We start from the raw sequence: 14954 nt of genomic DNA, 5'->3' as shown, positions 1-14954 counted from the left end.
GCTCTCTTGGCCTAGAACCTCCTCTCCCTCCTGTTTTGTTTGGCTGAAACCTTGTTAGGGTCTCAACAGGATCATCACTTCCTCAGAGATACCCAGCCCAAGTCAGATTCCATGGTTGCCCTTTCTCCAATTCTGTGCCTCTTGGCAATTGTGTACTTACTTTTCATAATCACTCAGTTAAAATATGCCTGCCCCACTAGACTGCAAGTTCCCAGAGGGCAGCAATCATGCCTGTGTGGCTTTTCATTCTGGCCCCAGCACACTCACTGGCATGTAGTAAATGCCTAACATGTGTTTGTGGACTGCTTCAATGACTGTCACATGGGGTAAATCACCATGTGGCTAGGAGACAGTGGGATTGATTTGTATTTAGCAAATCCTTAGCCCAAAAGAATGGCTGAAGATGGGGCAGTCAGGTCTTGCCTGAAATATAGATACTGTGAAGCAGATAAAACTTCCAACAGCCTCACAGATTATATTAAGGAATCAACCTCTCCATCGGCCCACATTTAAAGGTCCATTCTGCTACCTGGGACTATATCATCAGTACTCTTTGCGGTACCAGTAACACCCAAAGTGCTTTCTTTGTCCTGAGATCCAGTTGGGGTCCAAAGTTTGGATCAAAGCTGGATTCAGCTACTGGGGCAGTCCATCCCCCACTCCAGGGCCTGGCCACAACAGGGCCTGGCCAGGGCCTGGCCACAACACTGGTTATGTGGAATCCTTGGGCAAGTTGTTGTCTTCAAACAGTCTTTAGGCTTCAGCTACTTCAGGGGCATGGGTGTGTACCATCAAAGGCATTGCCACATTGGCTCACAGCTTGGGGGTGGGTGTCACTCAAATGGAGCACAGGAAGCTCCACACTAATACCCTGAGTAAAATACTGCAGAGCCTAGTAGTCTTGGGATAGTTGAAAACCATGCCTCAGGCAAGGTCAGCTGTGGGTACTCAACCTGCTGCTTTCTGCCAGCATCTCCTAGGAGGCTACCTCTGGAAGAAGCAAGGAACAGCAGAGGACTGTTTCAAGGGCTGGTGATCCTGGGTATTGCTGTGATGAGTGCTCATTATAGGGTCCCCTTTGAAGACTCTGTTTCACCCTGCTCATCTCATCCGTGACTGAAGGATGAATGAGATGAGAAACCCATCACTTTGTCCCAGCTCAGCTTGGAACTTTGAGAAATCAGAGGGAATGCCAAGAAAATGACAAAATGCTTCCCACCCTTTTCTTCCTTTTCTGACTGTGCTCACGAGGAAATTCCTAAGAGGAGCTGGCAGGGAGGAATGAAGGGGAAATACAGTGCTGGGCACAGAGCAGAGATGTGGAGTCACACAGGCCTAGATTGCATTTCCAACTCTGTAATTGAGAAGGAAACATTGGACAAGTGAACTCCTCCTTTCTGAATTTTAAATTTGTCATCCACAACATAAACGTGACTCTATTTTTCAGCATTGCTGTGGGCACTGAAAAAAAATAATGTGCCTAGCAAGGTGTCTGGTATATACAAAGTAGTCAACAAATGTTAGTTTCTATCCCATCCCATAAGCCCAGCTTGTCAGGCAGGAAAAGTCTTTAGCAGAGATGAAGGCAGCACCTCCGTCTCCTTCCCCCAAAAGTAGTTGCTCCAACAGATAATGCAGCTACACCAAGAGTTCCTTCTACAACATCTCTGCCTTTCTTCTCTACTTTCCCACCAATTCCCACCTTCTCAATGCTCTTTCAAGCAAGTCTGCCCTTTCTATCACTTTCTCATGCAGATCCTCAAAAGGGTGAAATCCTCAAAGAAAAATATTGGGATAAATTAGGAGATTGGGATTAACATATACACACTACTATATATAAAATAGATAATCAACAGGGACCTACCGTATAGTACAGGGAACTATATTCAATATTCTGTAATAACCTATATGGGGAAATAATGTGAAAAAGAATGTATAACTGAATCAGTTTGCTGTACACCTGAAACAAATGCAACATTGTAAATCAACTATACTCCAATATAAAATAAAAATTAAATTAAAAAAACATAAAACAAAAATGCACAAAATCTGTAATAAAAAATAGAATAGTCTATTAAGAAAAAATCATCAGTTAATCATCAAAAAGATAAAATAAAATAAAATGTATATCAAATTAATATATTCAAACTTAGATGAAAATGAAATTAAAGGAAATGATGTCATTGCATATCAATCTTCTTTGAAATAATGGATTCTAAAAATGGTAATAAATGCTCAATACCAGACAGCTAGACAGGACCTTAATCTCATAACTGGTGAAAATGTAAAATAGCACAAGTATTCTGAAGAACAATATGGACATTTATAATAAAGGTGACAAGAACAAACAATTTTCTTCTCATATGAGAATCCTGTGGGAATTATACTCTACGAAAGTAAGCCAGAATAATTTTAAAAACTAATATGAAGTATTTAATTTGTAAAATTTCAGTAAAAGCACATATGATTTAATAAATTATATTTTAATAACCATAAAAATACACTACAATTGGCAATAATACTTATGAAAAATGTGTTTAGGTATGGAATTTTAGATTTAATATAATAAAAACATAAAAGCTGGAGGGGGATTATGGGGAAAAAATCCAATACCCATAAACATGAAATAAAAATAATTTTTCATTTCTTCCTAATACAAATAGAATCAGAAAATAGAAACAGCAATAAAATCACCAGAATCATCATAAAACCAATACAGTTAAAAGAAATCTTTCAGACTTTTGAAGTTTAATAGTACCACTGATTAGAGTTGTTTAAACAATTGAATAGTGTGTGTATTAATTTTTCTAAATTTTCTAATAAAAACTAATTTACAAAACAAACAAACAAACAAAAACATTGGTAGGGACTAACAATCTCTAAGTCCAGTTTCACATCAAATGTAGGAATCACCTCGTCTGCTTTAACGCCTCTGGTAGCTCACTGCCCACTGAAGCAGTCCCTCCCATTTTGGAATAGCTTCAGATATTACACAGTCCTTCTAAAGAAGGAACCCAATTAGCAGATGTGATCCACCTGCTGATAATCTTCTCTGAGCCTCAGGTGGGCACACCTGGGCTGATAATGGAACTGAATATTTGAAGTGGCACAGTGAGGGAAAATCCAGAAAATCTGTTTAACAAGGAATTAGAGGAGCCATGCAAAGGTGAGACAGAGGAAGGAGGGGACAACCTCAGAACAAAAAAAAAATTTAAATGACTGAGGACAACAGGCTGGGTCTCTGGTGGATTCAGCTGAAAGAGGAGAATGGGAGTGGGAGAGAAGTGTGTGTGCACACACACATGCACATTGTTACCCAAGAAGAGAGTTAGTAAAAAGGCACTAGGAGTTGCCCTCAGTGGGTTCAGGGTCTAACCTGTGGACTGCCCCTTTAGAGCCTGTAGCACTCCCGGCAGGCCTATCAGCTTACTACTGCTGTCACGCCCAAAAGCTTTGCCTTCTGACCCCAAGATCCATTTGATTTCTGTCCCGCCCCATGGCATGACTATGCATTGAAACACACCAAGATGATACGTGATGGAAGGGGTAGCCCAACTGTCTCTATATTTGGAGAATGTTTAAAGACCACTTCTGACCTAGACATAACTTGAGGCTTTAGCTATATCTAAGACATCTGTCTAAAGGGAAAGCTGTCCAGAGTGATGGAGCTGAAGATACAAACTATTAGACTTGGTGCTTCCATTTTTGACACTCTCTCCTCTCCTTCTGGCTAATATCTCTAGGACCACGAGTACTACTAACCAGAGAGAATTCATTCCATCTTTCTTTGGTGATTGCCATACTAGTATTGGAGTTTGGTTTCCCACACATTACTTTGATCTGTCAAAACTATCCCCAAAGAGGTGTTTGTTGGAGCAGGCTGAACTTCTCTCTGGAAACAGTGGGTGCATAAACACTATATGAACCCCATGTGCTTTGAAAGTGCTTAAGAGAGCATCTCCGGTTTTAAAAAATCAATAAATTTGCATTAAATATTGATATCAAACTGTTTCCTGCCACTCTGAGTGTAACTCAGTTTTTGAAAAGATTATGCATTACCTGTGATTGTTGCTTAAAGTCAAGATAACAACCAAACGCTATGGATACTTATCTAAACATATGAGTGCAGTGCAGGTGTTTGGATGTTTTGTGTACTTGCCTAGGATGAGTGCTTCACCAAAATGGACATGGACTTCTAAAAGGCAATTACCAACTGGCTGTGGGATTGCTTTTGCGAGTTCAGACCTTAAATGAACTACAGTGGGACTCCATTCCCATTTGTGGCTCTTTGTCACAAATTCTGAACCTTTAAGATCAGTTTTTGTAAGCGCTGATAAAAAAAAAAACTGACTGGATTATCACTTAAAAGTAATAAACACTTTTTGCTCTTTTAGAGTTATTATTCTAGCAAGAATCACTTAACTCTAAGTATCACTTACAATTCCCCTTTATGAATAGATATTAGCTTTTTGAAAGCATTAGTGTCCCAAGTATAAGCACATAAGTCCCAGCTCTGTTTTTACTAGCTGTATAATACTGAGAGTCATTCTACCTTTCAGTGTGAGTCTCAGCTTTGTCCTATGAGAGTAGGGAAAACACCATCTACATTTTAGAATTGTCAAGAAGAGTAAAGGGGATGTAATTTGCAAAGCACCTAGAATATAGCACCTGGCACACAGCAGGTGCTCAATAATACTAGTTGTTTTCATTTCTCTGTAGTTTACAAGTACATGTTTTATCAAATAAGTCAGGTCACAATGCAATGTGGCCACTACCTTTAAGCAGTGATAGAAACCGAAACAGCTTACTGTGGTCTCTATCTTTTGCTTTCTTCTTCTAAGGGATTTATTTTTAGTTGAATAATATCCACAAGGATCCAGATATTCCTTTGACTAAGGATTGTTTGTCTTCTACTGATCTATATTTGATGTAGTTTATTTTTGGAACTTACTGTTAAACACCATAATATATCATTCTATTTTGTTTTATCTTTCAAGACAAAGGAATAAGGTGCTTGCTTGAATTTTCAAGGGGTTGGACTTCAGAATGTTCCGGAGAAGTGCTACAAGCATTTTTTTTTTTTTTTTTTTTTTGGTAAATGTAGAGCCTAGTATTAAAGTCACAGAATGAAATGAGGGAAAGCGCTGTTCACAGAAATTTGCCATGACGTTAAAAACAAGGGGAAGACTTGCTGAGCTCAAGATGGCCAGCACATGTTTTACAGACTCACTCTGACCTCTACTTCTTACGCATAGAAGAGAAGGAGACCAGCGCAAGTATGACGATAGGAGTGGGATTTAGACGACAGGGTAATCAAGGAGAGAAAACTGAGCTTCTGCAGTCAGCCAGGGAGAGGAAATTCAGTGACAGCGAAGAGTGTGAGATGCCCTTCAGTAGAAGCCGGAAGCCTAGAAAGGATGGAGGCTGACAAAGCGGGTGGTTGTTAAAACAATCCAGTCCAAAGATTCCACTGGATGGAAGGATAATCAACACCACTCCCACCCATATCACAAGGTGGGGTGGCGGTGCTAGAAGGAAGCAGTGAATATTAGATAGCCGAAGGCCTGGTTTTCATACATGTACTACGTACACATGAGCCAAAGAGAACCCAGGACAGGAAGTCAGAAGCCCTGGTTATTACTCTCAATCCTGCCACTTACTAGCTGTGGGACATTGGGCAAGTCCTTTGTCTTCTGTGGGCTTCTGTTGCCCTATCTGTAAACTGAGAAGTTGAATAAGATTATCTATAGAGGCCTTCCAAGTTTATCACCATTCTGTGTTTTTTCAATCCTGGAAGATAAAAACACAGAGATGTGAAAGCAGGCTTTTTGTTGTTGCTATTTGTTCCTATCTCCTCCTTTCAGAGTAAAGCTCAGTTTTTTTCTTCTATGTTAAGAACCTTGGGCAAACACTGCTTACATAGAATTCAGCAAACAACTAAATTTAAATACTTCCCGCCACCACTTTGATTTCTGCATAAACTGTGACTTCAGTGCACTGTCATGGGCTTGAATAGCTTGGATTTCTTAGGCCAGATCAGGCTTAAGTGCTTGAGCTTGGAGATGTTTTAGGAAGACTGATCCCTGGACAAAGAGCCTGGGCTTGGCCATGACGGCAATCACACAGGTGCTGGAGCCCCTCCCTCTGATTTCAGCACTTCTCTGAAGAGCTGGGCAAATGTTCAAGTGTGAAAGTTCCCATCGAATCCTGATCTTTCTAGCAAAGTTGTGTTTTCAAAGTAAGCTCAAGACCACAGGGGTCGCTGGGCTTAGTGTGAACAGTCAAATTCCAAGTAAACAGTCTCATCGCCCACCCTTCATTTCTCTTTCTTCCTCTGGATTTTGCTATCCATTTGGGAACTGCTCTTTCATTTGGTTTGGGGGACCCCCTTCTGAGCCAGAACCCTTTGTTTTAGTCAGAGTATGTTCCAGGGGATATCAGAGCCTGCACTAACTTCACTGTTTGTCATTACCAAGGTGTTGTTTGAAGTTGCTAACTTTCCCTTCAGTGGGTGTGCTAAATGCAGATAGAACGAAAAAGACCATCATTCCTTCCTAATTCTCCCACCAGGCCAAGCCAAAGCTACATACTCCCTTTGGGGTGACAGAGGCGACAAGAGGCAGATGTAGCAGCAGCTGCTGCAGCACCAATGTGATGAAGCTCTTGCCTGGCCTTGGGCCTTGTTGTCCAATTCACACCCTACAGTCAGAATTCTGAAGTTTTGTCTTATACAGAGGGGAGACCATGCGTCCTGGATTTTCCAGGAGAATTCCCTTTTCAAGTATCCTGTCCCACTCATACGTGTGTTTTAATTTTCAATTTGAAAAAGTGGTTTCTGTAACCATTCCATCAGTGGCACGACTAAAGTTCTCAACAAGTACACTGTTTTAATTGTGGACAATCCTAATCACTTGGGTCATGTGTAATTAAAAAGTTTTTCTTCCCTCTGTGGTACACATTTGCGAACTTGGGAGGTAGGTGGAGGGATAAGAAGAGTTTCTATCTCTATAGTAAAATCCCCTTCCCAGGCAGTCAGATGAGAATGGGTAAGATCCCAGTACTGTTCATGCAATACTGTCCTTTGACATTGAAGTTTGAAACACAGAATGTCACAGCTACAAGGAGCCTTAGAGATCATCTCATCACCTTTTACAGATAACGTCACTGAGGCTCAAAAGGGGAAGTAATTTGTCCAAGGTCAGACGACAAGCCAGTGGTTGAGATGGGTTTCACACCTGCACTTCCTATTAGAACCTGCCAGTATTTATCAAACAAAAGAGACAAGGTCCAAGAGATGAAGGGAATGTAGGGATATGAGCTAAGAAGGGGCTTGGGGCTTAGAAACCATCTAAGGCAGAAAGGCTGTCCTTCCTTAGAGGACTGTTCCCATCAGGAGCAGCTAAAGAGAGCTGAGCATAGAGCTATGTGCCCAGAGGAGATGAGACAAATTCAGTGCTATGGACAGCACCCTCATACTGTTCAGGGAAACTGATGAGGAACCTGGGAAAGGGATTTGTTTTTCCAGACACTAATGATGCTAAAGGAAGTGGTTCTGCCTCTGCATGAAACCCTGGAAAACACAGGCTGTGATGGCAAGGAAGCTCAGAGTGACCCTGCAGATGGAATGACAAGAGGGGCCAACTAACCCAAGGGAGTAACAGGGAGGGCTTGGAGGAGCATTAAGTAAGGTTGAGACTGAGTCACTAACATGGAACTATTCTGTATGGAATATAGTCACTTAGATTCCACCAACAGGATATTCACCCTTTAGGTAGCAGCTCCTAGGCCTGCCTGCCACACTGTAAGAGGAGGCCATGTAGTATAGCGGATAAGAGTGGAGAGTCTGGCGTCGGACAGACTTGAATTTGTATCCTGGCCTTACCTTTTGTATGACCTTGGACAAGTTGCTGACCTTCTCTAACCCTCATTTTCCTCATCTTTAAAATGCAAGGAATCTCAAAGGATTTTTGGCAAGATTACAATAAAATAAGACTTGTGAGAATGCCTGGAACATAGCACGTACTCACACCTGCTAGCTGGTATTAATGTTGATCAGCTGAGAGTGAACAGGTCCACAGAATTCAGACACAGAGTGACTTGGCTCGTTAATGTATCTGCTTTTCCTTGATGAAAGTATAAGAGCACTTTCGCTCTCTGAGCTGCATCTCCTGATCTGTTAAATGAGTATAACAACAATAGCAATGCCTTAGCATCGTTATCAGAGTCATAGAGACGTGTTCCTAGTGTCTGATCCATCGGGGTAGTCATTATTATTAAACTGGGGTTAGAGTTTCCATAGATGAAAAGAAAAAGGAAGAGTCAAATCCAGGAGCCCTGATCTCCTTCACCCTTTTCCTGAAATGGTGGCAGTGTAAAGATGTTAGTCCAACTACAGAAACATGGCAGAGGCTTTCCTGTCGAGGGTTTATCCAGGCTGGCTTAAGCCAGAAATCTATAAAATAATTACAAGAGCCCCTCTTCTTCTTTGGTTCACTTAGACTTGATCAGCATTCCCAGCAGAACTGCAGGCTCCTCTCGTATGCTTCCCTGGCAATCCGCGGCTTCTCGCACCAAAATCACACCTAGGGTGGCCACGACAACACTTATCGTGTGGTCCCATCAGGCATGTTTGATGGCGGTGACATGAATCACCCCCTGAGGCCTTGCATCAGATAGCCCACTTCCACTTCCAGTGCTTGTGTTTTGAGTCCATAAACGTCAATAGAGCCCCTACAGTGTGTAAGACTTTGTACCTGGCTCAGAGTAGACACTCAAATATTTGTTGATGGATTGATTAATTGGTTAGAGGGATTACCAAAGTTAATACAACATTCTCTACCTTCAAGGTACTAACATCTAGTGGGAAAGACTGATTCATACAAAGCTAGTTTGCACTTAATCTCTGATAAAGGTTACGTAGAAAGTACAAAAAGTGCACTTGGGACTAATTCCAACTGGAGGAAACTGAGAAATCTCTTAGGAGAAGGAAGCATTTGATATGGACCTTGGGACTAATTGAGATTTTGACAGCCAAGGGAAAGAACATTTCAGTCACAGAGAACAACTAACTACAAGGAAGAAAGAAAGAGCAGACCTTCTTATTGGTAAATGATTAATAGTGGTATGTGTGTGTGTGTGTGTGTGTGTGTGTGTGTGTGTGTGTGTGTGTTCTCACACACGTGTGTGCATGTGTACTGGGGTCAGACCATGGAGAGCCATGATGGCCATGCAAATAATTCTGATCTTCATTTCTGTGATACGAGTCTGAGGAAGATTTTGAACAATGATGAATGATGAAATTAACTAAACATTTTGAGTTTTATTACTAGATAATGACACTTCAAAATTACTCAGACATATTTTCCACCATCACTAAGGCTGCTAGGGTTGGGAGAAAAATTAGAAAGCTACCAAAGTTTGTTCACATGAATAAACAACTGATGAAAACATCTTTGAAGAGAAAATTAATTGACAACTTCTGGGAACTGGACTCCCAGTCTGATGACCATCATCTACCGTGGTGACATCAACATCATCCTCGGGTTTTTTTTATTTTATTTTATGTGACACCAGCAGTCAACATCAGAATCAATACTTGCTGCAGCAGAGGTCACTGCTGGCAGGTGTCCACCAAACACTGACATTCAGTTTTATGTGAACTAAGTTTGAAAGAAGGGACTGCTCTCTAGAGTCCATCAGAGGGAATGCATCGCAGATGAAGATGATAACACTGGTATGAATTTCATAAAATACAATTTCTGCCAGGCGTTACTAGATTTCAACATTAAAAAAGGGTTCCGGGGTCAAATAAGTATGGGAAATTTTCAGCCAATAAAAGTTAAGCTACTTTCCTTGCTACAGAAATTCTTAGAGCCTTCCCTATGCTGATATGTATTGTGATCCTCCAAGAAGAATCAAGAATGCACAGCATTTTCCACACTTATTTGATCTTAGAACTCTTTATTTTTGGATCAGCACAAGGGACAACTGTTCTTTGGAACTCATGTTGGGTAATGCTATTGCAGAGAACAGGATTAGATTCAAAACAGCATTTTGGACTTAAGTCTTACAGATCACTGATGATGGTGTTTGCTATAGATTGTTTGTGTCTCCCGAAAATTCGTATGTTGAAACCTAGAAACCTAATCCCCAATGAGAGGGTATTTGGAGGTGGGCTATTGAGAGGTGCCTGGATCATGAGGGTGGAGCCCTCATGAATGGGATTAGTGCCCTTATAAAAGACACCCCAGAGAGATCCCTTCACCCTTTGGCTGTGTGAGGACACAGGCGAAAACAGCCATCTATGAACCAGGAAGTGGGCTTTCACCAGACACAGAATTAGCTAGTGCCTTGATCTCGGACTTCCCAGCCTCCAGAACTGTGAGAAATAAATGTTTGCTGTTTATAAGCCACCCAATTTATGCTCTTCTGTTACTGCAGCCTGAATGAACTAAGACAATGTTCTGATGTAGAGCAATTTCTATCCAGCTGCTTTCTGCCTCCTAGCATCAATTAGAACAACTCTCTTGTACTCATTTCAGTATATATGCTTTTTTTTAAACATCTTTACTGGAGTATAATTGCTTTACAATACTGTATTAGTTTCTGCTGTACAACAAAGTGAATCAGCTATATGTATACATATATCCCCCTATCCCCTCCCTCTTGCATCTCCCTCCCACCCTCCCTATCCCACCCCTCTAGGTGGTCACAAAGCACTGAGCTGATCTCCCCGTGCGGTGCAGCTGCTTCCCACTAGCTATATGTTTTGAAGACTAACTTCATCCATGATTTCTCCAGGCAAACAATGCACTGTCTTCCCTAATACTCTCCTTCCAGCCCTCTTGTTTGATCTATTGCAATGATCTCTAACAGACCTTATGCCCATGTTGTCTCATCTTTCCAATTCATCCTTAAGTATTCATCCATTCCTAAAGCATCAGTCTGATCGTGTTGTTACTCTGCTTAGAGTTACAATGGCTTTCTCATATTTACTTAAAAAAATAGCTGTCTATGGCATTCAAAGCCCATCCAACTCAGGCCTCAATCTATCTTACCAACTTTCTTTTGAGTTCCTCTAACTCCCCCAACTTGCATTATTGCCATGTTGGAATCAAACTGGTCCACTTGCTATTCTCTCCTAATCGCCACTCTTTAGACCTTGTTACCTCCATCATTGTACTAAATCTGTTCTTTTCCAAGGAAAACCCAGTTCAAATACTTATTCCTCCATTAAACCTTCCTCTGATTATACACAAGGAAAGGGATTACTCTGCCATTTGATCTGAAACACATTGAATTATTCAGAAAACACTAATACTGGTACATCCTACTGTTACTTGTATATGTGTTCAGAACCTGGTCTTGTCACTTCCTAGGTGTGTGAGATTGGGTACGTCAGTTTCTCTTTTGAAAAATGGGACAATCATAGCTTCTACCAACAGGGTTATTGTGAAGATTAATTGAAGTAATACATGTAAATCAGCTGGCTAGCTTAATCAATGCCACTTACCCTCATTATATTATAAGCTTATATTGCAGGCTTCTTGAGGAAAGTAACTGAGCCTGATACTCCTATGCACCCCAGGCACCTAGCTCAATGTCTGGCCCTGGCAGGCACTTATGTTTTTGAGTGAATTACATGAGATTGGCCATGCACCCTCTTCTCTGCCACCCTGCCCTACTGCGAAGCCAGGGTGAAGCTACCCTACCAGGTTAAGCACACAGTTCTCCCACTTATGGCTCAACACTGCCCTTTAGTTTCAAGCATGGCTGCTTGGAATTTCAAGAATAAAGTCAGTTCGAATCTTAAAAATAACTCAGAAAAGGAAAAAACAACTCATTAAGACACAAATGAAGTCTCACTATAGTACAATGTGTCAACCCTGAGTCATATCAAAATTAATCAAAATGTCTTATTTTATATTCAGCTATCTACATAATTTTCCCCCTTACTGGCAGAGATTTATTTTAAAAGAGCAAATGTTACTCTCTTTGATAAATTGATCAAGACTGCCACCTATTCGCTATTTGGCTGAAATGCTTCACATGTGGCAGGCTTCCCACACTCACTAAAATCTAGCAGGTTCCTCCTGAGAAACTGTCCTTCATCTCAATGGACCCAGTGAGCTTATCTGGGGATGGGCGTGAGGATGGGGTCTGGGTCAAAGATCATCTCTTCTTATATATGGAAAAATGTAATCTCAACGTTAGTGAGATACACACAGAGGTGTTTAAAGTAATAAAGTCATTGTTTAGTCATAAGCCTGAATACAAAAACGTCTCTGTGCTGGTTATTCTATAGTTAGAGTTGCCAGATAAAATACAGATGCCAAGTGAAATTTGAATATCAGAAAAACAATGAATAATTTAAAAAACATAAGTATGTACCAAATATTGCATGGGACATACAGTTTTCATTGTTTACCTGAAATTCAAACTTAACTGCCCACCCTGTATTTTTATTCACTAAATCTGGCAACCCTGCTAAAATGTCTCTGTCCACATCCGGCTCTGTGTCTTGGGAAGCTGATTACAGATTGCAAAACTAGGGCTCCCTATGCTTTCTGGCTTTCCTTTGAGTGTGGCCAATGCAAAGTGCTGGAATGAGATATAAGGGTGGAAGGAGAAAAAAGGCAGCTACATATCTCTCTCCCTCATGCTTCTGGCAGTGACTACATTCATAATTAGCCATAAATCCTGCCTGGTAGCCTCTACTGCATGGTTCCAAGTTCTCTCCAGGTTCTGGTAATTCCATTCCTTCCACTTGTCCCTTCAGGCTTAGGGATGGAAGGGCTTCCCACAGGTAGAAATTCCTGGTGCTTTAGCATCCCATAATGTTCCCTAACCCTGCCCATCCTACTCTATGACTACTCTCCTCATGCAATAGTTTTCAAGTAAACTCTCTGAGTGTGTCATTTGTTTTCCGACTGATACAATCTTCAAATGGCACAGGACATATATCCACAACGTGAATGTACCTATCACTTTGGATCCATCCAATTAAGGAACCTATAGACCCAAACCAGATTATTTTTGAGTATAAGAAATTTGCACCTTGACTTCAGGAAAAACTTTATCCAAGAAAAATACTGTCACTGAGCAATATCAAGGATAACAACAGCCCCACGATCCTCAGTCGCTGAACACTTCCCGGGATCTTTGATGTTCAGGGACATTGGTGGCAGCCAGTGTCTTGGCAGCTGTCAGCTACTGCACCCCGATGGCGAAGTGAGATGCTTCCAAGCCTGTCCAGGCACAGCAACTTCTAGAAGTTTGCAGGTCTCTCAGACACTCTGGGCATCATCAGGAAGGAACCTGAGGCTCTTCCTCCTGATCCAGATAGAGGCAAGCCCTTTCTACAAAGGATAAAATCTTCCTGCAGAAGACCAAGTCTATTGAAGTCTTCTGTCAAGGGTCACCTTCACTAGTTTTCACTGTCATCTCAGAAGTAGCTGCAGCCACACCCAAGACATGTATTCATTCCTTTCTTCATTTGTTTGTTCATTTATTCATTCATGTAATAAGTGTGTGTTGAGTGCCTAATATATGGCAAGCCTTGTGCTAAGTGCTGTAATGCAGAGACGAATTATGACCTGATCCTTGAGTGGCTCATATTCTAGTGGACAGACAGATATGTACATAAAGATGGGTAAAAGGATGTCCTATGCGTGGTGACAACTCTTCATACAGGCAAGAGTAAAACAAAAGAAGCAGTCCTTTTTAGAGGAAATGGCTCTTAAGGTGAGTTTTGGAAGTTGAGTAGAAGTTCACAGACTGTCTGGGGAGAGACAGCAGAGTGAGCAGAGTATGGAGGTATAAAGCACCCAGGTGGGATCTGGGAACAGTAAATATTACAGTATGTATGGGGAAAATGTGTGTTAGAGGGAGCTGGAGAGGTAAGCAAGAGGGTCTCATCCTGAAGCTCCTTGTGTGCCATACTAAAGACTTTGAATTTTAAAATAATAAAAATAATGATATAACAATAATATGCAAAACCTTTAAATGATTCTTAATACATACCCATCACAAGTTTGCATACGGTAAACCTGAAATAACACTATGAGATAAGTAATATTTTTATCTTCATTTTACAGATGAGAAAACTGAGACACAGACAGGTTAAGTAACTTGTACAAGTTCACAAAGGTATTAAGTAGCACAGCTGGGATTCAAACTCAGTCAACCTGGATCCAAGGTAAATATTCTTAACCATTATGCTCCTAATATGTTCCACGCATTGAGGAGACAAAGGCAAAGGAGATGAGAAATTTGAGCTCAAGAATCACAAAGTCTAGGGGGAAACAGACTCAGAAACATGTTTCTATAGGACAAGATGATTGCAAAGCCCTGTCCCTTGCTTTAGATTTTCTCCCACTTTAAGCCAGTCCCTTTCCAATGCCCCCAAACCCTAGTTTGTTGACAGTTCTTCTGCAGCCTTCTCTCCTGTTTATGGTCTGGTGCCTGTCACTTTGAACAGAAGAAGTTGCATCTGCTCTCCGGTGTGCCTGGCTCACAGATCCTCATCACGTGCTTTGGCCAGTGGGTGCTAGACCACGAGCTCTTCCTACCCCAGACCCTAACCAGTCCCTTAGGCATCCACCCCTGGCCCAGAACCACTGGTTTGGCCAACTAACCTCATCCCCTGTAAGAAAGAGATTTGGGAATTTTCTGTGAATAATTAATTCCACAGAACTCTTGTTACCATAGCAATAAAAATAAGCTGACAGCTGCCTTCTAATCCAAGCCTAGTGAACATGGAAGTGAAGGAGAAAACACAGACCTCTAGAGCAGGTGCCGAACTTCTTTCCTTAGTTGGATGAGGAGGGCAAAGCTGCTCACCCTCTGCTGTTGAGAGCTGACGCATCCTCAGTTCTGTCCCGTTTCCCTGTAGAAAGAAAAATAGGGGCAACATAGTTAAACTGCCTCTATTGTTTTAAGCAGCCTCAATTCTT

The 14954-nt window shown here is 41.4% G+C and overlaps 1 long non-coding RNA gene across 5 annotated transcripts in view; it reads right to left on the bottom strand.

Annotated features, from left to right (window-relative positions):
- Positions 1-14954, bottom strand: part of LOC307180943 — a 510594-nt gene that overhangs the window by 208294 nt on the left and 287346 nt on the right. For all 5 annotated transcript variants that reach the window (XR_013825808.1, XR_013825809.1, XR_013825810.1 and 2 more), the window contains one exon: positions 14783-14887. This is a non-coding gene — a long non-coding RNA (uncharacterized lncRNA). The remainder of the gene's footprint in view (positions 1-14782; positions 14888-14954) is intronic.

The sequence above is a fragment of the Stenella coeruleoalba genome (assembly GCF_951394435.1).
Source record: "Stenella coeruleoalba genome assembly, chromosome: X".
Lineage (NCBI taxonomy): Eukaryota > Metazoa > Chordata > Mammalia > Artiodactyla > Delphinidae > Stenella > Stenella coeruleoalba.
The sequence above is the reverse complement of the archived record's forward strand: the minus strand, read 5'-3'. Positions and strand labels throughout refer to the sequence as shown.